General features: G+C 43.1%; 1 long non-coding RNA gene across 2 annotated transcripts in view; it reads right to left on the reverse strand.

Moving 5' to 3' along the window:
* The window catches only part of LOC143675984 (uncharacterized), a 36,711-nt gene extending 20,529 nt beyond the window's left edge, over positions 1-16,182 (reverse strand). Inside the window, exons 1-4 of one of the 2 annotated variants that reach the window (XR_013171738.1) lie at positions 15,974-16,182; positions 15,423-15,530; positions 2,874-3,017; positions 630-755 (exon numbers count right to left, since the gene is read on the reverse strand). This is a non-coding gene — a long non-coding RNA (uncharacterized LOC143675984). Of the gene's footprint in view, positions 1-629; positions 756-2,873; positions 3,018-15,422; positions 15,531-15,973 lie in introns of those variants that run through there. The other variant, XR_013171737.1, reaches the window with a different exon arrangement.
* Between the last annotated feature and the right edge of the window lie 8,716 nt (positions 16,183-24,898).

The following is a 24,898-nucleotide window of genomic DNA, read 5'->3' on the forward strand; positions in this document are numbered from 1 at the left end:
TAAGTGCTCTCCTATAACACAGATTAATCTGGAAAGGACAGAGGGAGGGCTGAGGGCTGAGTTGTCACAACAGATAATGCTCTCCAACTGCACATGCCTAAGCCTAGAGTCACACAGATGGGGTGAAGGGCGACTATAGAGGATGAGCCCGAAGTGGTGCCTGGGAAGAGTTGCCCATTACTTAAGGCATCTGTACCACTTCCCTAGCGAAGCTACAAATGGCTCAGAGAGGAAGAAAGGAAACCATTGGCTGAGTGCCTACGATGGACAAGATACTATGATAGGCATGCCACATAGGTGATACCGCTTAGTCAAGCAGCAACAATAAAAGTGTAAATATTTTAATTCCCATGTTTCAGTGAAAAAATTGAGTTTTGAAGAGATTGCATAACTTGGGACAGAGTATGTTTTGGTAATTGCAAAGTATGGATTTAAAAACCATTCGGCTGTATGACTTTTGGCACATTATGGCCTCTATAAGCCTCAGTTTCCTTACCTGAAAAAGAAAGATAAAAATAGCCCCTATTTTCATGAAGATTAAATGGGATAATGCGTGTGAAGCCTTCACATAAAACCTGTTATACAATGAGCATTCAAAAAGATATCAAGAAGATCATCACTGCCATCGTCACCACCATCATCATCACTGACAAATGGTGGAGTCAGCCTGGGATATTCTGATTCAAAGTCTGCATTCTGGACCTTCATCCCTGACAGCTGTTGAATTCTCCCTCAGCATCTCCACAAAGTCCTTCCTGGTAAGATTTGAAACAGATAAGTGAGAAAAGAATGCCCCGTCTCCAGGTATCTCAGCTCCCATCAGCTATTCCGTCTCACCCTAAAAATGGTGAGATCTTTGAAATCAGCAGCTCTGCTGCATAGCTTCTTCCATACCCCTATCCCCTATATCCCTGAATTCCTACCCCACCATAGTTACAGACACGTATTTGATAGGTGAGGAAACAAGAGAACCAGGGAAGTGGAGGGGCTCGATCAAGGCAGACAGCTCGTGAGACTTCAGACCCAGCCTTCCTTTCTGTCATCATTTCCCCCACTCTGCCAGAGGCTGGGCTCCTGGTGCGCCCGCTCCACCCGCTCCTGACGCAGGGTGGGCTTCCTGGGATCAGGTATGAGCAGCAGACTTCAGAAAAGAGGGGGATAAATGGTCACTGGAGTAGTCAGGAAGATTTTTTGAGAAAACAACCCTTGATTTGAGTCTCGAACGAACAGTCGGATTTCTATAGGTGGAAGGAGTGCGGAGGAGGGGACAGGCGCAAAGACTGACTTGAGGGAAAGTGTGGAGGTAGAGATGAGTATGTTCAGGTGAGAGACTCAATGCATGCCATTCTAAAGGGTGCTCCCTCACCTTCTGATTACCTGACCCCAGAACACATCCCCCCAGAGGCCTCAGTTTCCCCTTTTTTAGAATTCCCAATGTGGCTTCTTCACAGGGTCGTGGTGAAGAGAGAATGAGATAAGAAATAGGGTTCTCTTTAAAAACTATAAAGGGCTAGGTCCAGGTGAGGGACACCATCAGCAGTGGGAAATCACAGACAACAAGGTTAGAAAATCTTAATTACCAAACTGCAGAGTTTGGATTTGAGGTTTCAAACACTGGATAAGGAAAAAGCTCTCCACGTGTGGCCAGCTCAGTGCTGCCAGCTAGGACTATAGTATATGTTCAAACACACCAACTCTTGTAATGCCTTAGGTGGGTTCTATGGGTTTGGATTCCCAAGTCACCTGAGCACCAGCAACTCTCACGCCAAGGAGGGTAAGGCAGCACCCTGCACTGGAAGTCAAGACCTGGGGAAAAGCCCTGGCTCTACACTTACTCTTCCAAATCCTTCAAGGCTTTTCCAAAGCTCACGTACTAGGCTTTCAAGCAGGAATAAAATCACATGCATATGCAGCATGCTTGAATGGGCTTGGTAAACTGTCAGATGCTGCCTCAGTGGAAGAGATGGGTACCTCTCGGATCAAAGGCATCTGGGTCTCTGATGTCAGGTGTCTGCTTAGGTTGGCCCTCCTGTACTTCTCCTGGGGTCCCTGCTTGCCCAGGTCTCAGAGGGGATTATGCTGCAGAAGGCAGAGTGCCGCTCAAGCTTAACTGAGCTCGCAGGCTGGTATTCTCTCCCCCTATCTTCTAATTAATAGTCAGGATTAACAGCTGCTGCTGCTGGGCCTAAGCCATCTAATCACAGCCGCACAGACTCTTGGGTGCTCAGCATTCCCCGCACTCCGCAGCCTCCCACAATCCTTGGAGAAATGCGTTCAGAAATTAAAAGAACAACAAAAACAAGAAGAAATCAATCCCCCGCCCCTGCCTCAAAGCCTCCAGGGATTGGAATTGTGTTTGCCTTTTGCCTCTCTCCTCTCAGAGATGAAAGCAGATGGCCCCACTTCCCCAAGACCCTTCTAGTGAGTGAGCTGAGAAGACACTAACTGTGGGTGGGTGTTGTCGGGTCAGCTCCCAGGTAAGGCGTGCCCTGAGACAGTGATCACCAAAAAAATAATAACAGGAAGAATAACGATATTAACAATAATACTGTGTTGTGATTGTTGTGCCTAACATTTGTTGAGTGCTTACTATGTGCTAGGCATAATTCTAAGTGTTTTATGCAAATTAACCCATTTTGTATTCACAAAATCCTAAATGATAAACACCATTATCATCTCTGTTTTATAGACTGGAAACTGAAGCACAGAAAGGTTAAGTCCTTTGACCAAAGCCATACAGCTCGTTAGTTATGGAGTTGAAATTTGAACCCAGGCAATCTGGTTTTAAAGCCTATGCTCTCACCCAATGCACTATACTTCTGTGGAAGCAGAGGTGAGGGACCCAGAGACCTGTCTTTCAAAGTCCTCCTCACCTTGCTAAACAGCTCCTGAGGTACCTCCGTAAATCCAGGGGCTCAGAAAATCACAGTTTGCAAACCCCTGTAGAAACCTCTCTGCTGATCATGTCAGCACTGCCTTGAGCTGCGTCCCAGAGTCAGTCGCTTTCCCACCGAGAGCTGTAGAAGAAGACACATGTACTCACCACGGAAACCATGGACTGAGTGGGCCAGGATCCCAGGCAGGTTGCTCCCCCTGCAGAAGCTCCCACAGGAGTCCCTGCCTGGGGGTGTCTCCTATCTCCTCCCATGGCTCCTTCTCCTGCTTCTCCCAGGTCACACTCTCAGCATGGACCCGACTCTCGATTATTCTTAATGGGCCCTACCTCTTTTCAGTGACTTGTCCACCTACCCTGCCCATCCTCATCTTAGGCATTCCCTCCACACTTAATGACCCCCCTCCATGCACCAAATACTCTGCTACAGGCTGATGGTACAAATATAACAGTTCTCTCCCCTCAATAGATGCTCCTGCTTGAAAGCTCAAATTTCTCTTATTTTGCTACTCTTCCCACCCCTATGTGTCTCAGAGGGTCCATGGGACTACTTCTCAGTGGAGATGTTCATTCTTCCAATCTAGTACTTTCCATTTCCCCTGTGGGAATGGTGCCCCTCTGGAGCTGTGCGATGCCGGGGCTCTGTTCCAAATCAACACAAAATGTGACTAATTCTGCATCACACTCACCTTACAGACCTGCATTCTGTCAGGACAATCTGGTAAGCTAACTGGAGCTAAGGTATAAGCTGTCAATGCTGAATCCATGAAATTGCTGAGAACAGTTAAAAAAAAAAAACACTGGAGTTGGTATTAAAAAGAGGTTTGGAGCCTTCCAAGGTCACTTACTAGCTGTGGTGAGCAGCCTCCATGATGGTCCTTATGGTCCCTGCCTCCTGAGATTCACACCCTTGTGTAATACTCTCCCCTTGAGTGTGGACTGGACTTATGGACTCACTTTAATGATCAGGAGATAGTAAAAGTGATTGGATATCATTTCCAACATGAGGTTATAGAAAGGCTGTGACTTCAATCTTGGGCATTTTCTGCCCCTCTCTCTCAGAGCCCTCATCCTGGGGGAAGCCTGCTGCCATGTTGCAAGTAGCACTATGGAGAGACACATGTGCAAGGAACTGATATCGCCTGGCAACAGTCAGAGAGGATGTGTATTGACTAATGTGGTGACTCATACATGGTAGGAGTTCAGTGAATGTCTACTCCTGCCTTCGCTTCCTTTCAGGTCTGAGATCATTGAATTTGTGCAAGGGCCTCCAGTGACTTAGTCAAGAGGATTGACTCATTCAGGGATTTCAGATGACAGGTTAGTGGAGATGATCTTGTAATATCATGAGGGCTTTGTTCAAAATCCCTTTTTATGAATCATCATGGACATTATCATGGAAATATTATTCCTGTATTTCCATTCATTAAATAACAATGCAGAAAATCTATCTTGCCTCAACTGAATACCAGGATGACAAGGGTATGGTCCTTTGCCTTCAAAAAATACGAATTCTGAGAGGGTAGACACATGTTAGTAACTATTATTTCTCTTTCTCATTGAGTTAGAGAGATACAGACAAAGTCCTATAAGAATGCCAAGAACACATCTGGGGAGACCAGTCTTTATTGATGCAATTAGAAAGCATAAGGAAAGAGGCAACATTTGGACTTAAATGTTTAAAGGTAACAAGCAGAAAGGGACTGTCCAAAATGTACTTTAGAGGCTGAAAGTGCATGAAGTAAACCTTTTAGTGAAATGGCAGGGGTGAGGAGATGTAAAAGTGGAGGCAGCAGGAGAAGACTACTCCACACAGAGGCTTGAAGCTATGATGAAGACAGAAATAAGATCCAAGCACGAAGGGAGATGGATGGACTGGGGGAATCCTTACACATGTTTGTAGATGCAGAAAGAGCCAGAGAAGAGGAATAAAAATTGAAGATGCAAGAGAGAAGGAATAATTGATGGAGCAAAGTCCAGAAAGGGGTGTGACAAATTGGGATGGGTGACAAGGTAGAGATGCTGCCCCTGTAGCAGAGTGGGGTTTCCTCCTTTCCAAGTTTGGTGAAAGAATCACTGATCAGACCAGTATCTTTAGAGATTCATGTCTAAAGGATTCTATTTTCTCAGTTCTATGGGAGGCAAGGTCATCTGCTGAAAGAGAGAAGATGGAGTAGGGAGAATATAGGGGTATCAAGGAGAGATAGTCACCATGGCCAGGGAATGTGAATTAATTAATTAGGTCCTATTCCTCTTAGTCAGCTAGTTGTAAGAGGGAAAATGAGTAGTTGCAGATTTAATGGCAAGGAAGAGGAAGAGGGGTGTTTGGAGCCTGGGATCTCCAAGAGAAAGGCAGTTTAGGAACAGTGACATGGAAGACGTTGTATTGGGGGAGGGGACAAGGGTGGCATCAGATTGAGAGGAGAAAGGTGACATGAATAGAAATGGAAAGGGACTAAGGGAAAACCTCACTTTCCCCAAAGAAGGTCTGTTTGATGTGAAAAAATGCACTACCATTTATGTGGCTTTTTACCCCTGGCAAGAAGTACCATTCCAGTTGGAAAGGTTGTATGTGGAGGAGAGGCCAGGGTGCAGGGCTGGGGTTATGCAGTCCCAGAACTGACTTGAGGTGGAGACAGGGTGCAGGCCTGGAAAGGAGTGCCTTTCCTTCAGAGCTCTGGCACAGATGAGCCCAATACGCTGTATAACTTTCAATCCTCTTTTTATGATGCTCGGAACTTGTCACCATCTGCTATGTACGGCTTTAATGCAAATCTGAGTTTGCTTTTATGGTTTCAATTAACCTAATAATAAAGCGTGGCAGGCAGGCTCCTGAGAATTTTCCCCTCCCACCCACTTCCAAGCAAGCTTTCCATCCTCCCACCAAAAAAAGAAAAGGACCATAATGGTCTTATCTTGCAGCTGGAAACCTTCACCAAATTAACCATGTCTTGTCTGTACCCTTATTGCAGCTGGGGACCCCCTCAGAGGGAAAAGCTAAGATCTAGCATGACAAAGGCCAATTCAGCACAGTGCTCACTTGGGCCAGGAGGTGTTTCCCAAAGAAAGCATGATATAGTAGGTAGATCATGGGGTTGAGAATGAGAGACATGGATTCAGATCCCTCCACTTAGTAGCTGGGTCAACTTGGGCAGCTATCTGATCCTCTCTGAGCCTCAATTTCCTTACCTCTAATAAGAAGATGGTTGCATACACCTTGCAGGAAGTTGTGAGGCCAAGCACCTGACTCCTCAGTGGGAACCAGGGGCAGGTTACCAAGAGATGTCTAGAGTAACCACCCATCCTGATTTGCCTGAAACTGAGAATTTCCCAGGAGAGAACTTTCAGTGCTAAAATTTAGAATGTCCTGGGCAAACTAGAACGGGCTAGTCACCCCGGTGTGTCTCCTCTCCCAGGTCTCATATCAAAGCCAGGGCCCTCCAGACACTCTAAGGTAAGCAGGTGAGGCAGAATCTCAGTTCCAGATTCATTGCTCTTGTTTACTCATGACTTGATTGGAGATTTCTCAAAGTTTTAGGGAGCAGAGTTTTAAGTATACAATTATTACACATTTCGTCCTAAATTTAAAATAATGTAAAGATCATTTGAATTTGCATTGATGCTTTATATATATATAGCACAAGCCACATTTAATGCTTGTAAAACTGAACTTCTGCAAAGTTAGGCAATTTATCCAAGGCCACATAGCAACAAAATCATAGGAGCCCTTGATCTTGAGTGGGTCATTTAATGACTGTCGCCTTCATTTCCTCAACTCTAAAATGGAGCTAAAATACCTACCTTGGTAAGAGCGAGAGATAATGCAGTAAAGTGTCTTAAATTTTGTAGGTGATCCATTAAATGGTGACACTAGCTCATTATTGTTTTTAACCTACCAAAATTACTATGTGTATCTATAATAAATATCTGGCATTTGGCCTTAGGTGCTCACCTATCCTTTCTTTGGATGTGAATGCCCTAGTATTTCCTGCAATTGTTTGATCAGGGAAGCATCAGCCAGCATTTTTCAAGTAAATACAGCCTTTGATTATAATTTTCAAATTAGCTTCTCTTGAAGCACAGGTGAGATGTGCCATCCCATTTAAAACGTTCACTCACTCATTCATTCGCCCTGTGAATATTTTATTGGGCTCCTTACCCCAAATGTGATTTTCTCAGGCTTGAAATTTCTTTGCTCACCCAGAAAACAAAAGACATTGGTTTTCAACCTGAAATCACCTTGAGGTTCAAAGGTCCTCCTAGTCAGATAGAAGCAGCACTTCTAGAAAGGATGGGTAGTATCACTGTTTGCATCTGGGACCAAAGATCGGCTTAGGTCTGTTCTTATAGCAACCATCACTATAGGCAGAGTGCCTACGGCCACAAGGCTTGTAGGAGCCAACAAAGATCATTTTAATTTATTTTAAAATCAAAAGAAAGAAACAAATATAACCTAACCTCGATCATATTTGTCTTTGTGTCAACACAGTTTTAAAATAAAATGTGTAACCTTAAATACAGACATATAGACATACAAACTATATCTGCACAAATGGAAGATGGAGGAAGGGGCCCAGGGAGGCCAAATATCCACAGTCCACTGTCGTCTCAGGAACTGGTGCTCTGAATTACATTGTGAGTAGCAGAATAGCCAACTTTAATGCTAGGCTTCCTGAAAATGGAAGGAGTATGAGGCTGTAGGATGGTTGGATGGATGTATAGATGAATGGATGGGTGGAATGAACAACAACAAAACATGTAGGAAGATGCACAGATGGATAAGTTATCAGGACTAGAAGTAGTGGAGACTTAGTGTCCTGCATGGTCAAAGGAGGAAGAAGTGACCATATGTGCCCAGCCAGAGTTGTTCCCACACATCTTATCCCCATCTTCACAACCAGACTTGAAACTGCTCTTTGGAAATCTTACTTGAGGTTGGTATTTAAAGCATGTATCTCTACAAGTAATCTTCAGCCATTTGACTTAGTTGTGTGTATAACAGTTACTCAAATAGAGAGAACTGATCCTAAGGCTAATAAGTACCATATCCAAGTGCAGCACTTCCAGCTCTTACACCAAATCTTTCCATACAACACTAGGTTGCCTTTGGGACATCCCCTCCTTAAAGTTTTCTTCTCCTAATACAAATCACCATATCACTTGGCTTAAAGCACAATACTACCTGATTGCAGCACAGTAATGTACTGAGAGAAGCTGGATGTGAGAAGGACAGAGGGAGGAGGGCTGGGGGCACATATGAAGCCAGAAGGAAAAACAGACAATAAAGACTGAGATGGTATAATCTAGGAATGCCTAGAACGTACAATGATAGTGACTAAATGTACAAATTAAAAAATGTTTTTGCATGAGGAAGAACAAAAGAATGTCAATATTGTAGTGTGTTGAAAACAGATGGTCATTCAAATATATATATATATATATATATTATTTTTTTTGCATGGGAAGTCACCGGGAATTGAACCCGGGTCTCCAGCATGGCAGGCGAGAACTCTGCCTACTGAGCCACCATGGCCCACCCCATTCATATTTTAAAACTTCAACTTCTGTGTGAGACTAAAGCAAAAAATGTTTATTTGGTACAAAATTTATATTTTGACTAGTGCATTTCTTAATACAACTTACATGGACAGGTTAATTGAACACCGTAAGTACATGGAAACTTGAATAGGCATGAGATTTTTTAAGTTTGTCCAGTGTGATGCCCTGATAAATCCCAGAGTGATTTGAACAGTGAATAAAGAATCCCCTTAGGAAAATGGCAAGAAAGGGGAAAATTCAACTTTCCCATTTGGAGAATTCCTGATATCCTTGCAAGCAATGGGGACAACCAAATCAATAGGTCGAGCCCTCAATCTTGGGGTTTGTTCATATGAAACTTATCCCCACAAAGGATAGGCTAAATCTACATAAAATTAGACCTAAGAGTTACCCCAGAGAACCTCTTTTGTTGCTCAGCTGTGGCTTTTCTCAATTGACACGGCAAGCAACCTCACTACTCTCCCCCTCTCTATGTGGGACATGACTCCCAGGGGTAAACCTCCCTGGCAACTTGGGACAGAAATCCGAGAATAAGCTGGGACTCAGTATCAAGGGATTGAGAAAACCTTCTTGAAGAAACGGGGAAGAGAGAAATGAGACAAAATAAAGTGTCAGTGGCTGAGAGATTTCAAACAGAGTCAAGAGGTTATCCTGGCGGTCATTCTTACGCATTATATAAATATCCCCTTTTTAGTTTAAAGTGTATTAGAGAGGCTAGAGGTAAGTGCCTGAAACTGTAGAGCTGTGTTCCAGTAATCGTGTTTCTTGAAGATGATTGTATAATGATATAGCTTTCGCCAAGTGACTGTGTGATTGTGAAAACCTTGTGTCTGATGCTCCTTTTATCTATGGTATGGACAGATGAGTAAAACATATGGATTAAAAATAAATAAATAATAGGGGGAACAAATGTTAAAATAAGTTGAGCAGATTGAAATACTAGTGATCAATGAAAGGGAGTGGTAGGGGATATAGAAAAAAATAGGGGGAACAAAGGTTAAAATATATTGGGTAGATGGAAATATTAGCAGTCAAAGAGAGCTAGGGGTAAGGGGTACGATATGTATGAGTTTTTTCTTTTTATTTCTTTTTCTGGAGTGATGCAAATTTTCTATGAAATGATCATGGTGATGAATATACAACTATGTGAGTCGTTGATTATATACCAAGAATGGAATGTTCGCATGTTAAGAATGTTCATGCTTGTATATTGTTATGTTTTGTCAATAAAGAAAAAAGACAAGAATCAGCCTCAATTTTAAATATATAAATAGGCAAATGCAGAGCTATGTAAACAGGTAAACTAAAAAAAAAGGTATACCACTAAAATTTTCTGAGATGTACCTATTAAAATTCACAGACCCTGATTGTGTAATTATATATCTGAGAAACTCAACCAAGGGCCTTTGCTTTCCCAGCAGTAACGACAATGAGACAAATGGCAAGGAGTGTACTGGCTTGAGAAAGAGTTGCTATTCAGTCATGTTTGGGCTTTTGAGACATCTCCCTTACGCCTCGGAGAATCCCTGAGAGGCTGCCTCTGACTTGCTCACCTTCTGCAAACCTCTACCTGAGAACTCTCTAAATGCTAAGAGCCTTAAAGAGCCAAGTTCTCTGATTCTGATTTAGCATCTTTCCTCTGTCCTCTTCATCCCTGCCCCCCCCCCACACCCTTACTCTCACTCTGTTACAAACCATATTTAATAAAATTTGGATACTTCAGGATGTCACAGTGAGTGATGATAATATCTTTGATGAGAATGAGACATTGGAAGGGACACATTAAAACTAATGAATAAATGGCCCAATTTGCACTAAAATGCACTTGTAAATAAGCAACCTCAGAAGCAAATAGGGCAGGGGTTGTTTGTTCTCATTCCTAGTAAGAGGCAGAGATAAATTGAGTACAAATTGATGTCCAATAGGTGCCGACAATAGCACATTAAGATCTATGAAAATTGGGGACACTTTAATGACTTATGTTGAACAGACGTAAGAGAAAGTGGTTTGCGAAGGAGACGTCAGACAGCTGGGTAGACCTTCCCCAGCTTGGGATGGTAGTGTGTCTCTCACTCGCACGTGTGTGGTAAATGGATGTTCACCTTTCCTTTTGGGAGTTCTTATTGGGCAAGAAGTTAGGCCAATCTTGTGGCTTTTCTTTGCTATAATCTGCAGAGTCTTAAGCACATCATTTATCTTCCCTGTGCCTCAGTGTTATCTATACAATGGGAGTAATTATAGTTTTGCTTATCTCAAAAATTTGTGGAGAAGGCAGTGCAACCATGGCTCAGTGGCAGAATTCTCTCCTGCCATGCCAGAGATCCAGTTTCGATTCCCAGAACCTGCCCATGCCAAAATAAATTTGTGGAGAATGAATTTGATAATGAAATCTCAAAGTACCATGCATATAAGGAAAAAGTCCTAGGAGTTGAAAGACAGCTCCAACGCTATCCAGTCCTGTAACCCATCTTGGACAATTTATTTCACTTCTGGGGGCCTAAAGTTTCCTCATCTGTAAAATGAGGAGCTTGGATTCATCAGTGGTTCTCAATTCTGGCTGCACTTTAGAATTACTTTGGGAGCTTTTAAAAAATAATGATGCCTGGGTACCACTTCAGGACAATTAATGAAGAACCTCTGGGAGTGGCCTTAGACAATCAATCTATTTTAAAAGCTCCTCAGGTAGTTCTATTGTTCAGCCAGGGTTGCGAACTGCTGAACTAAATGATCTCTAAGATATCTTCCCCTCTAACATTCTGTGACTCTGTAATTTCTTTCATAATTGCTTGAAATAGGCTGGCCTTGATCCAGCACAATTCCTACCTTGAGGAAATGTCCCCCAAATAGCAGTGGAGAAGTGCCAGAAGAGCACACCATGTCCTGGAGCAGTGCATTTCATCTGTTTCTGGACCATAGCCCACATAAAGAGCTGGGCATGCTATCTGGCACACTTAGAGCAAAATTTTTCAGTCTTTTGTCTTAAAAATGGATAGGGTGTTGTATACCCAGGATCATACAGCATGTAACCTTCCGATGTTTTTTTTGCCCTATAATTTTCTTGAGATCCATCCAAGTTGTTGCATATATCAACAGTTCACTCCTTTTTATTAATAAATAGTATTTCCTGGTAGCGATAGGCACAATGTGTTTAATCCTTTAACTGTTGAAAAGCTTCTGGGCTGTTTCCAATTTGGGGCTCTTCTGAGTAAAGCTGCTATGACCATCCATGTACAAATGTTTGTGTGAACATCAGTTTTCATTTCTCTACGATCAATGCCCAAGAGTGCAACTGTGGGTCATATGATGTGTATCTATTTAGTTTTGCAAGAAACTACAAAACTCTTTTCCAGAGTGACTATAACACTTTACATTCTCATAAGTAATGTATGAGAGCGCCAGTTTCTCTGCATCCTCACCGCCATTCGGTGGCATCACTAATTTTTTATTTTAGCCATTCTGATAGGTATATAATGATTTCTCTTTGTGGTTTTAATTTGCATTAAATTAAATGGCCTAATGGCTAATGAAGTTAAACATCTTATATGATTTCAATTATTCTAAATTTGTTAGAATTTTTTATCACCTAGGATGTGATCTATCTTGGTGAATGTTCCATAGATGCTTGAAAAAAACTGTATACCCTGGTGTTGTTGGTTGGCATTCTGCACATGTCAATTCGATCCTGTTGATTGGCTGTGTTGACCAATTTTTCTACATCCTTACTGATTTTTGGCCTAGTGGGTTTTTAAATTGCTAAGGGTTAGATATTGAGGTCCCCAACAATAGTTGTGTATTTATCTATTTCTCCCTTCAACTCTATCAATTTCTTGTTTAATGAATTAGGAGGCTCTACTGTTTGGTAGTATACAGTTAGGATCTTTATGTTTTCCTGATAGATTGATCCTTTAATCATTATGCAATGTTCCTCCTTGTCTCCAGTATTTTTTCTTTGCACTGAAGTATATTTTATCTGATATTAGTATGTTAGTTTATGACACTCATATATTTACGTAACATATTTATATAACATATTAATATATGTATTATATAACAATATTGAAATGGCATAATTATAGGGATTAACTACAGATTAATGATTGCCAGGGATTAGGGAAGTGGAGGGGGAGAGAACAGAATAAAAAGATAGCGGAAGAAATCCCTGTGGCAGAACTGTTCTGTGTCTTGACTCTGGTCATGCTCACTTACATCTATATGTGCAATAAAATTACATGGAACTGAATCACATGTACACACGAGTGCATGTAAGACTGGTAAAAATCTGAGTAGGGTCAAAGGGTCATACCAAAGTGAACTTCCTGGCTGTGACATTGGTCTGTAGTTATGCAAGATGCCACCGTGAGAAAACTGCATGAGGGGCAGACAGGATCTCATGGTATTATTTCTTACAAGAGCATGTGATTCTAAAGCTGCCTCAAAATAAGAATTTTTTAAAATGGATTATGTTTCTCCTGCTTTGTATAAGCTTGAAATTTTCCATAGTAAAATTTTGAAAAATTAATGGGAAGTTAATATAAATTCTGTCCCTTTACAAGCTCGTATTTGTGTTTTCCCCATTTTTTTAGACTGTTCCTTAAGACATTTAACTTGAGATTTTGCATGTTTACCCTCATACTTTGGTAATGTTAACATTTCATCCTAAAATCCTACATGACCATCTATATATTAACCTTAAGGCGTCCTCAGCCTAGGAAGGGGCATGGCTGCCTTAAGTAGGTTGGGTTGGAAAGGAGCCCTTCTTGAGGACCTCAGTCAGACCATGATCACCCCCAGTGGGTGCTGCCCTCGTGCTTGTTTCCTTCTCAGCTTGCCTCTCCTTCTCTCACCAATCCACGCTAGCATGCAGGAATTTAGGGCCAAAAGCCATGGACTGTGGACCTACTCACTGCTGAGTCCAGACTTAGACCAGTCAGCTACTCTTTTTGAGTCCTTAGTTTCCTCATTTTTCCAAAGGTAATTATTATCTGACCATGATACAAGGTTGTTTTAAGAAGCCCATGAGAAGGACTTATAAACTGGAATGTGCTTTGCAATTGCAGATTGTGGCTATCATGTTTTTTGAGATCTTTTCTTGTGATGCTAAAAAAAACTTCCTGCTCTGATTCCCTTAAGACACATGGTAGCTTGGACTCTATTTGTTTAATCGGGACTTTGTAGACATTGTATGCTGATTTTCCCAAGGAAAGTATGTGTTCCAGAAGGAAAGAGCTCTGTGTTTTGTTTTGGAGCAATTGTCGCAAAGTATATCCTCCTCAAAGCCATGATTTGAGGTTGAAAGAGGGAATCCAGGCCAGCTTTTAAGAGGTGGGTGTGCTGGTCTCCAGTCACCTGTGAACTTTCCCAAGTGAACAAAGAATGTCAAGCATGACGTGGGTGGGCAGAGGGCAAAGCTAAGAAGAAAGAGAAGCTTTTAGGAGAGGCAATAACGATGAGGAAGACTCAGGAAACTTGACTTGTCAAAGACTTTGTCCCTGTCCCCTTCCTCTACCTGAGATGAGGCTAACTCCTGTGTGTCATCTTAGGATCGGCTTAGCCACCCCACCCCACTTTCTCCACTCAATTGTTCCAGCACTTCCTCTAATCTCAGGGCTTACCCCACTTATCTCTTTGTGCCTTTATGTAAGCAGCTTGAGGGCAGAGGCTGTAGCTTTTACTTCCACATTTCCCTTGCTTAAAATACAATAATAGTTCACCAAATGTCAGTTTAATGAGTGCATCAATGAGTAATAAAGAAAAAGGTAGAAACTAACAGAGAAAGAAAAGGGGAGACCAGAAGCATAGAGAGCCTCAGTGGCTATGGAGAGTGGGCAGGGGATAGGAACTGCTGCCCAGCTGGGTCTGTCAGCTCCTCCTCTTCTCTACTGCCCTTTTCAGCAACTCAGATCCAGGTCGGTGGGGCCCTTCACTGCAGGCCCAGAGCATATGGATAATATTAATAATCAGCATCATCAGCGGCAATGCCCGCTCCTCATATCTGTCCTGCTGTGTTTTTACTCCTCCAGCCCGACCCTTCCTGGTCTCCTGTCCTGCTATGCTTTGCAACTGCCATCCCTGGGCTCTCCCCATGCCTGAGGCTCTGGCTCCTCCTCCTTGGGGACTTTCATGCCTCACCCAGTTCTTCCATGATTCTTCTTCAGAGTCTGAGCCTAACCCCTTTGTTCCAAGCTAGAGGTCTGTGCCCACAGGCTAGCATGGTGGGTAAACGCACTGGTTGTGAAGCCATGCAATGCTATGTTCAAAGCCTGACTCTACCCACTGACCATCTTTGTGAAACCAGACAGATTAACCCCTCCGGGCCTGTTCCTTCCTCTGCTACCAGGGACTAATCATAAAACCCTGGTCCTAGGTTCCATGTGAGTAGGAACAGAGATCACAGGTAAAGTACTTAGTCCAGAGCTTTTGACATGGTGCTCAACCAATGCTGGCTGCATTCTTTTATCATTATTATCAACTGATAGATAGCCCAGAATCATCACCATGGCCTTCCTTGATTAGACCTCCTGTTGGGGACAATGATTAAACCATGGTGGAGCTGACCACCCACCTGTCACCGAGGAGAAGGCCATGACAAGCAGGTCAACCTCCTTAGTGCTGAAAAGCCTGACTTATCAGCCTCTCCACCAACCCCACATCCCCAAATGTCACTCACTGACCCAAATAACAATGAGGTCAAAAAGGTCAAGCATCAGGCCAAGATCAGGAAAACTCAAAGGATTTAGCATACGCCCTCCTACACATACACATAAACACCAGGTCTGTTGAGCTCCAGGCCTCTGGGGGTATAAAAAGATAAGAAAAGGCCATCATGGCCACGTGGCCCAGCTGAATCCCTCAAAAGGTGGCAAATGGCGAAAATAGATTTTAGGTAGAGCCCTTGCAGAGACCTGCCCTGATGTGAGTATGGACTCAAAGAGAAGAAGCAGGGGAAGAAAGGTTGATTAGGTGCACTTACGCTGTCAGGGCAAATTGTTACCAGAGAACTAGGGATCACAAAGGCTGAGTGCTGGGTCTGTCTCTCTCTTAGCGGTATAGCAGTAGGCGGTTACTCAGAGGAAGCCACCTGTTAGAGAGTTAGCAAATGAACATCAATGCCGGGGCTGAAGCTCCACATGACCCATTGGGGTATTTCCAGTGACAACTTCAGGGAAGGAGAGGGAGAACAGCTTCTTTCCCTTACCTCCTACCTTGCTTCCTTTGGGCAGGGTTAAGTCGCCAACTGGCCTCCCTAACAACAAGGAGCTGCTTTCCATGACAACCCTAAACACTGCTACCACATAGGAGGAAGAATTACAGTGGGTTTGCGTAGCCTCAGGCAGTACGTAAAAGGGGAAATCAGCACTGCATTAAAGAGAAATGAGTATTTGTTTTTGAAATGTATTTAAAAGCTCTGGCTGGTTAATTATTTAAGGACCAGCGGGCATCTCAACTACCATGGAAACCTCTGACTCCGTGATTCCTTCCTGGACCCATCAAGCATCCCCCGTTAAACACACACACACTTACTCATTCACAGATGCACAGAGGGCTCTGGCGAGGCTCTCAGGAAGGCGGTCTGAAGTGGATGTTTTCCTGCTCTCACTACCCACGAGATGCTCAGAGGCAGCAACAAGGAGAGATGAGGAACCCCATTGTAAGATGTCCCAGGAAAGTCCCTTCCAGCCACTGGGATTCTAAGCAGGTTACCTTGAGCCAATCTAGTGGGACATGGCATGTCTCCTTTCCTAAGTCACAGGCAGCTATTATTAACAGGTTGCATCACAAACTAGCTTTGTCACCTCTTGCCACAAAGTTTAAGGAAAAGAAACAGTGGGCTAGGCAGACTAAGGGCTAGAATCCTGGCTAACACCACTTCTGGTTAACTCTTTAACCTCTCTGAGCTATAATTTTCTCATCTGTCAAATGGAGATAATAACAGCAACTCTGTTTTATTTGGATTATCTCCTTTGATCTTCTGAACAATCCTACGAAGCAGGTGTTATTTCTTTCCTTATTTGCCCAATGATGAGGAAAATGTCATTCTTAAAAAATGAAGAACTTACCCAGAGTTGTACAATTGAATCCAGGCTGTTTAATATCAGAGGCCACTTCTCTGTACCACCTCCTCTCCACCTTGTGGATGGCTTGAGGACTCCAGGAGATGGTTTGGCATGTAGAGGGTATGTGCTTTCTTCCCTCCTCTCACTGCATCACCTTTGTCCTGAAGGATCTGGCAGGGAGCCCCTGCGCTGGTGGGCCAGAGGCAGGCCACAGTTCACACTAGCTAAAGGAAGTGGAGCCTTTGGCTTGAGAAGGAGTCAAGTCTGGGGCCTAAAAGTTCTTTTCAAAGGAACTTTCCATCAGCTGGAGTGGTGCCCCGCAGCCTCCTGACACCGCCCATTGCACTGCATCGCTGAACTATATAATTGCATATTTGTTCCTGTTGGATTTTGAAATATTAGGACCCAGTGGATAATTCCAGGCCTTCTGTACTGAAGATGCTGTCATATAACCACAAAATAAAAAGACAAATAACATGGGCAGTGCTGCAGTCCTACCGCTGTCTAATGAATGGGAAGTTTTATTAAGAGCAGGCAGAAAATGGTTGAACCTTTGGTGCCCAATCTTCTCGGGGGATTCTTAAAGGGATAGTGATGCCTCCTGAATTAATACAGTATCAAGTTTTATTTGGGGTCTTTCATCATACCTTTTCTCTAAGTACTTTTGATTATCTTATGCTTTGGTTACAGTGAGTGGGGCCACATGGAAGTAGCAAAGGCAAACACTATGAAATGTGGAAGACGTTGAACTAAGGTAGAAGTCAGTAACTTGCGGAGGTCTTCAGGTGCCAGGGACCTTCAGTTCCAGGGAGAAAACACTTGTAAGTTAGGACAAATAGATCCAAATCCACGAAAAGAGAGAAATCATTGTATACACACATATATGGGGTCAAGATAACCTCATATCCAATTTAACGTGCAGGAAAGGCAAAGAAAAGAGCCTGAGAATTTAAAGTACAAAAGAAGGTGTGGGGATGAAGTCTGGTGGCATCTAGGAGTAAGAGATCCAGAGAATCAGAGAACAGTAAGGCCAGCAAAAGACAAGAAAGAGACACAAGAGAACTCGACCCTGATACAAACGCTGTACCAGTCAAGGTATTCTTTATGCAACCCCTACTGGAACCCAGAATAATCTATCCAGGCATTGCCTTTCAAAGAACTGAAACAGGAAGGCAAGGTATGATTGACCAGAAGGAACGTCTGCCTAAGAAACGAGAGCAAGTGTCCAGAGAAATAAACAGGTGGCCAGGTCGGGGGAAGGGGCAGGTCCTATAGGGCAAGATACATTGTGGCAGATGGCGACTTATTTACTTATCATTTACATAGTACTTGCAATGTTTCAGGTACTGTTACTACTATTCCATAAACAGTAACTCAATCACAACTCCCATTTACAGATGAGGAAGCTGGAACACAGAGAGATGAAGCAGTTTGTCCAAGGTCATTATAGCTAGTAAGTGGTACTAGCCAAAGCAATACCAAGCAACCTTGTTCCAGGGTCTGGAAGTCAAAGTCAAAAGAGACCATTTGCAAGGCTCCTAACCAAGGGGCAAGCAGGGGAAATGAAAGGATAGTCCCTCCCAGTGACCACGGACTGACGTCGGGAGGACCAGCACCGGGAAAACTGCTCTTAGTGAAGGGCAGAAGTTACCAATATCCTCTCTCTCTTCTCCTCCTCTCCTCCTTGCTCTCTTCCTTCTCTTTCCCTCTATCCCTCCCATCCCCTCCCCCACCTCATGCTAGTAACAGGAATGAAGGAGGAAGGAGAAGAGGAAATATATGACAGATTGGCAAAACAATTTCTAACTAGGATGTTTCTCAAACTTGTCGAGGACCTGTCAGTGGCTCTTTCAATAGCTCATATTTATGTGGTGCCATATAACGGTCATCTCTGTTAAACAAGTTCTCATATGCACCTTTCTTGACTTAAGATTACCTGTAGGAAAATGGATTCGATGCTCTGGTTTAAATCTTGTTGAAGTTTCTGCCTTGGTTGAAAAGATATTGAAAAGACAAGATTATTCTGTTCTGAAGACAGTGGATTTAGTGCCCGGCAAATAGGCATCAGGAGAGAATGGGAGTTAGGAAGTGATAGTCCCTGTCTCCTCGATTTCTGAGCAAAATCGCATTTGCCCAACCTTTACTGTCTGGGTCCTACACGCAACATGTGCCATGCTTGATTGCAGGTACTATGTTAAAGGCATGAAGACTGCCAGAGCTGCTGGAGTGCAGTGGCAATACAAAGAGCTGAGGAGACTTGTCCAATGGCAATAGCAGCTTCTTCTCCTTAGTTGGTTGGTGCATTGAAAGACGCATTGATATGGGCCCTAGAACCGGAGGTCCAGAGAACCAGAGAAGAGTAAGGCGGGCAAAAGACAAGAAAGAGGCACAAGAGAACTTGACGCCAATACAGTTGCCATTCCAGTCAAGGAATTCTTTATGCATCATATGTCTAGAGAAAATCCCTTGGCCTCTCAAACTTTCATTGTTTCAGCAGTATCAGGGAATAATAATGTTCTCTGTTTTGGGGATGCCTGCCAGGATCTTGTGAGGATGAATGAAGCAACTGGTTGTAATAGGCTGCCACCTGGCCCCATGACCCCATGCCACAAGCCAGTTTGTTCCCAGTAGACTGGTGTACTGAGGCCATTTTTAAGCTCTTCATCAGAAGTCCAGTAAATGGGCTCCATGGGATTCTCAAACTCTCTTCCAGAGATAAACAGAAGAACAACTGGAGACAATTTCTAATACCATAACCTGAAAATGAAACACTGGGCATAAGAATCCCAAGGTCCACCAACTTCTAGCCACAGCATGCTGTCTCTGTCATCCAGGGAATGGAGATGCTCTGGCCATATTCACAGTCAGAGGGCTGGGGATGCACCCTCAGACCCCTTCCAAGGTTTACCTTCCATGCATTCCTCTCATTTTGATTCAAACCACCCTTAAGCCTCTGTGTATTATCCTCTTTGGGGCCATCACTTCCTAGTGCCCACTTCCAACTTGTAAATTAACTGTTCTTTTATTAGTCCTAAAGTTGCTCCTGCAGATGCCCAAGAGGTATTTTTCATTTTTGGTGGAGTATCCCAGCAGACAACAATTTTACCTTGCTCATGTTCTCACTGTTTGTCAGGCTCAGCCCACAGCTGCTTTCTGTCTTATCCCAGAGCTCTTATCCCACTCCTGGACACACCTTGGGGAAGAGATCCAAATCACAATTGGAGGACCCTAAGAACCACCCCAATTTGTATACTAGAACTCAATCCTCTTAGTTACAGCAGTTGTATATGCCATCCTGAGTGACAATGGTCATAAGATATCCATATGCATCCATATTCATGTGTGCGCATGTACAAGAACACAAAAGAAAAACACAGGGTTCTTAATGGAAATATCTGAATTCTGGTCCTGTGTGTGGTTCTTCTCAAGGAAATGAATCTCTCTACCCACTTTCCACCTTGTAAAGTTAATTCTTCTAATTAATCTGAAAAAAAAATGCCTCCTTTAAGTTTTCAGGAGGTGTCTTTCCTTTTAGGACAAGAATCAGGTGATCATGTGAATTGGACCATTTCTCTAAATTCTTGGAACTTCTGCATCCTTATCTGTAAAATGGGACTGAGGACGTCTACTGTGCAGGACTGTTGTGATAAGTAAGTGGACACAAATGTGCTTTGTTAATTGTCAATCACTAGAGGAAATCCTGTGTATATGTCAGCATGTGGACTCACACAGGTCCTACATGGAAGTACAATTGTTTCTCAACAATGTCTTGCAAATTACAATTGCTGAGTCAGGTGCTCCAGGGGAATCCCCAATCTGCAGGAAGCATAGACTCTACAAGCCCTCTAGATCAGAGAGGGCATCTCCTGAGACTAGTGACTCCCCATCAGGGGCCAATGATTCAGCTTTCTAACACTGGGCTGAGAAGGTTCTTCTCCTTCAGTTATACCCAGAGAGGTCATTTCTCCCAAGGGGAGAAACAAGGCAGGATATTAATGAGGGAGAATAAATGAATTGGGAGAGGGTATGTGAAAGAAAGCCTTACACTAATTTTCCATAAGTAAAAATGATGGGGTGACTTTTCACATGCTTGAGGACCCAAGTCATTCTAGTTTCCCAATGGGATCAGTACCCCTTAAATAGCCATCTTCCTTTTCATCATCTGAAGTCTTGTTGACTCCTTCCTGGAGCTGGTGGTGTCCTCAAGTGAAAAGATCTGCACAAGTTACCAAACAAAAATCCAATTAAGCCGCAGAGTGAGAAATGTAATTGTTATGAACAAAGCATGTCAACCCTATGAAATGCTATTTTAGAAAAAAGATTATGGCTATAGGTTTCCATGGGGAGGATTGGTATACCAAGGATTTCAAGTTTAACAGGCACAGTTCTTCCAGGAGGTTGAAGTCATAAAGGTCACAGGGTTGTTCTTGCTTTGGGGGAGGAAAGTACTAAGATGTTACAGCAAAATGTATGCCTGACAGGACCCTGGGGCATTGCCAGTAAAATCAGCACAGTGCCTTATCTGAATAAGGCACACAGCTTCTGTGCTGTTTACACCTCTGACATCTCCCTTGACAGAGAAGATGCATATGAAATGAGAGTATGGCAAATTATTTGTTAGGTCAGTTCGGTAAGGGCCCCAGAAGTCCTGATGCCAGAGACCTTTTTAAGAGAGTGTGTGGATTTGAAAAACCAAATGAATAATTAAACACTTTTTATTTAAGCTCCTTGTTCTCTGGTGCTTCAAGCATTTTTCACACATATTAATTCTCATTCATTTCCACACTCCTCCTTGGAACTTGGTAAAAATGAACATTATTAACTCCATTCTGGAGGCAGAGAGAATGAGGCACAATTTGGGGAATCAGAAGGCCCACGGTGAGCCAAGCTGTGCTGTCCAGAGTGGAAAGCAATCTAGAAATGGATAGACCCTCAGTAGGTCTCCATGCATTTGGCTAGGGAGAGAAAAAGTACTGAATGCAAGCAGGTGCAAGTGAGTGGCGTTGAGCCTGAGCAGAAAGCGCAAATGAACCCCAGACTATAAGAGCAGTGAGGGATCCCTCCATGCATCAGGGAAAGGGCTCCTGAAGGACGCCATGCTCATCCTGCTCTGTCCTTGACCTTGTCCTTGTCATCCTTTCTCCTGAAATTGCTCTCCCAGCTTCTCTCCAATTACCTGGTCTATTGACCTCAAAACTCAACCAAAGTCTCACCCCTTCCAGAAGCCCCTTCCCAAGAGCTATAAGACTTGACCAACAGTGTAGCTGCCTAAATGGCTCCAAACTGGTCCTTTAGGTCTGCCCTGTCCAGCACAGCACCCAGTAACCATATATGGCTCTAGAACACTTAAAATGTGACTAATCTGAACTGAGATAGGCTGTAAGTATAAAGGACACATCAGCTTTCTCTAAGTTAATGCAAAAAAAAAAAGGTACAAAATACCTCATTGATAGTTTTTATATTGCTTACACATTGAAATGATAATCTTTGATACATTGGGTTAAATGAAATACATTAGCACAACTGATTTCATCTGTTTCTTTTTACTTTTTAAAATGTGACTCCTTGAAAATTTAAAATTACATATGCGGCTTGCATTTGTAGCTCACGTTATATTTCCCTTGGGCAGCACTGCTCTAGGACCTGTCCATTCGCTGAGAAATCAGTTATCATATCTCCCCATAAAGGACCTGCATGTCTGGGACAGTCCACTTTATCCATGTGACTACCCTGTGATCTGGATGGAATGGCACTCTCCATCCCCATTGAAAGAGAAGATGGGTGTCGCAGGAGCTTGTTCAGGGCCACAGAAGCTCGTAAAGTCAGACAAGGGCTGCGTTTCATGTGTCCTGATGCCAGCCCAGTGTTCTTTCCACCAGAAACTTGCTTCACTGTTAAAAGTTCTGCCCTTAACTTCATCTCTGTAGTCATGCTCCCAGCAGACACAGCTCCCAGCTGTTCTTAACAAGGATCAAATGTTTCCATTGCCATTGGGGTTCCAGAGAAGCCTAACTTCTTCCCTCAGGGTCAGTGAATCCTCCCCAGAATTATGGCACTTTTTTTCTCCTTCCATCTACATACCCTTATCTTACTTCACCTGATTTAAGTACCAAGCAGAAGGATAAACTAGGTTACCTTGATACATACACTGAGATGCTGAGCTGGGGGCCACAGGCCATCAGCCTGCCACAGCTGACCCTGGCTCCCTGGACATCTGGCTACTCTGAAAAGAGTGCAGGCAATGCCTTTGGTTTCTCTACCGGTCCAAAGCAAGGTATATTTTGGGATTGCCAGACATCTCAGCAAGCTCTAAGGAGCTTCTCATGAGCTAGATCCTCACACGGAACTACTGAAATTCTAATTCAGTCCCATTCCAGTGAGTCCTATTTGAATTCTCAAAGTGACCTTAGTTTTTTTGCTACCAAGAATTGCTATATCAGTTCTTGTCTTCCAGGACTATAATTCCTCATGGACTGGGGCAAGAGACTATGGAATATTAACTCCTGACCTCTTAGGTAAGGTTGTGAAGACCAAATTTCTATGCCTCTCATAGAAATTTCATAATGGGCTTTAACCTGACTGCTTCTCACACCAGTTGTTACCTGCTCCACCACTACAATCTTCATTCAGGACTAGACTGAAAATTTTATTCCATTCCACCCTAGCTATAGGAGAGAGCAATTTGTGGTGATGTGTGAAAGGAAGGAATCATATCTACTCTTCAATTCCATTAGTACATCAGAGCAGTAGTCCACAGAGGAACCAGAGTCCCCAATGCCTTAATAAATGAGAGGAGTGGGACAGTGATTGAAACTTGAGGGACTTTATTTTGTCCATCTTTAAAGAGTGAAGCACATTCCACACCTACTTTGTAGCTCACCTCCTCAGAGAGGGTAATCAAAGAAAACGAAGTGTGGAGGAGGTGACAGCATACCCTCCTAGCTAGTGAAGTGCCCAGGAAAAAATAAATAGCTTCTTGAACAGCCAGGTTAAATGTATCAAGAGACGGTTGAAGTATCACAGAGAGAAATGAAGTAAAAGAAGGGCTGAGGCTGTTAAGTCTCTGAAATTGACAGAGACAGAGTTGTCTTGTGGGGTAACCTGGTGAAGATCCAGAGACTGAGAAATATGTTTAGAGACTCTCAGAGCCAAAGTGTGCTCAAAAGTGAAATAAAGAAAAGTAACTTAGATGATTGGAGAACTGCTGTTTTGTGACACCTTCCTGTGTGCCCCCCGCCCCCACCCTGGGCAGAGTTATTTCTGTCTTCAGGAGACTCCCATGCTCCTCTCAAAGTGCTTCTTACCTGCCTGGACCAGAGTACTCAGCACACGTTTTTATGAAAATCTGACCCCATGTTTACTGCCACAAACAAATCATAAGAGCCTCAAGGCAGAGGCCAGAACTAATTTATCTTTATATCCCTGGGGCTTGGCACATTGAATGTGTTCAATAAAATCTTGTTAAACTGATATGAGGAATTTAGGAGTCACCTAGAGTAAATAATCAAGGCTAAAATAGCCACACACACAAAAAGAGTATACCTGACAAACGAGGCTGGGAGAAGAATGAAGCTTCGAGATCATTAAGGGTATTTGAAAAAAAAAAAAAAAGACATTTGGGTAAGGGAACCCTCAGTAGGCAGTGCTTCATAGCTGGCACCCTCAGGAGATCATGACTTTCAAGGAAGGTAACAATGACTAAAGGAAAAAATATATGGTGGTCTGAGAAAATAAAGAAAGGGCCAGAGTCAGGGAATCTCAGTCTAGGTCTCCATCTTAAAGATTGGTCGGCAGGCATGCTACACTCAAAGCTGGGCAAAGGTGTTCTAGAAAAGGAGAGGCTCCGATCCACTCTTCCACTTTTCTAGGATTCAGGTGAAGGAGCAAGTACCACAAAGGTAGCATCATTTGAGAGGGGCTGCCTGTTTCAAACATCTTTGTACACGTTTATTAAGTGCCTACTTGGGTACCAGACATGGTGAGTCATATACTGGATACAGAGAGCAGGGGGACCTCTCCTTTTAAATTGTTCACAAACCCCCTTATCTGTCCTGACTCCCTTTAAGTAAGAAAAAGAAAGAATGATGATGGTGATGAATATGCAACTATGTGATGATATTTGGAGCCATCGTTACACACCAAGTATGGAATGTTCATATGTTAAGAATGTTCGTGTTTGTGTGTTGTTTGGTTTTTATTAATAAAAATTAAAAAAAAAAAGAATGCACTACTATGTTAGTTTCCTAGGCCTGTTGTAACAAATTGTCACAAATTACATGGCTTAAAACAATAGAAATTTATTCTTACAAGGTTCTGGAGGCCAGATGTCTGACATCAAGTGGTGGCAGGGTCAGGCTCTCTCTAATGGGTCTAGGGAAGGATCCTTCCTAGC

Source organism: Tamandua tetradactyla, chromosome 3 (genome assembly GCF_023851605.1).
Source record: "Tamandua tetradactyla isolate mTamTet1 chromosome 3, mTamTet1.pri, whole genome shotgun sequence".
In the NCBI taxonomy this organism is placed as follows: Eukaryota; Metazoa; Chordata; class Mammalia; order Pilosa; family Myrmecophagidae; genus Tamandua; species Tamandua tetradactyla.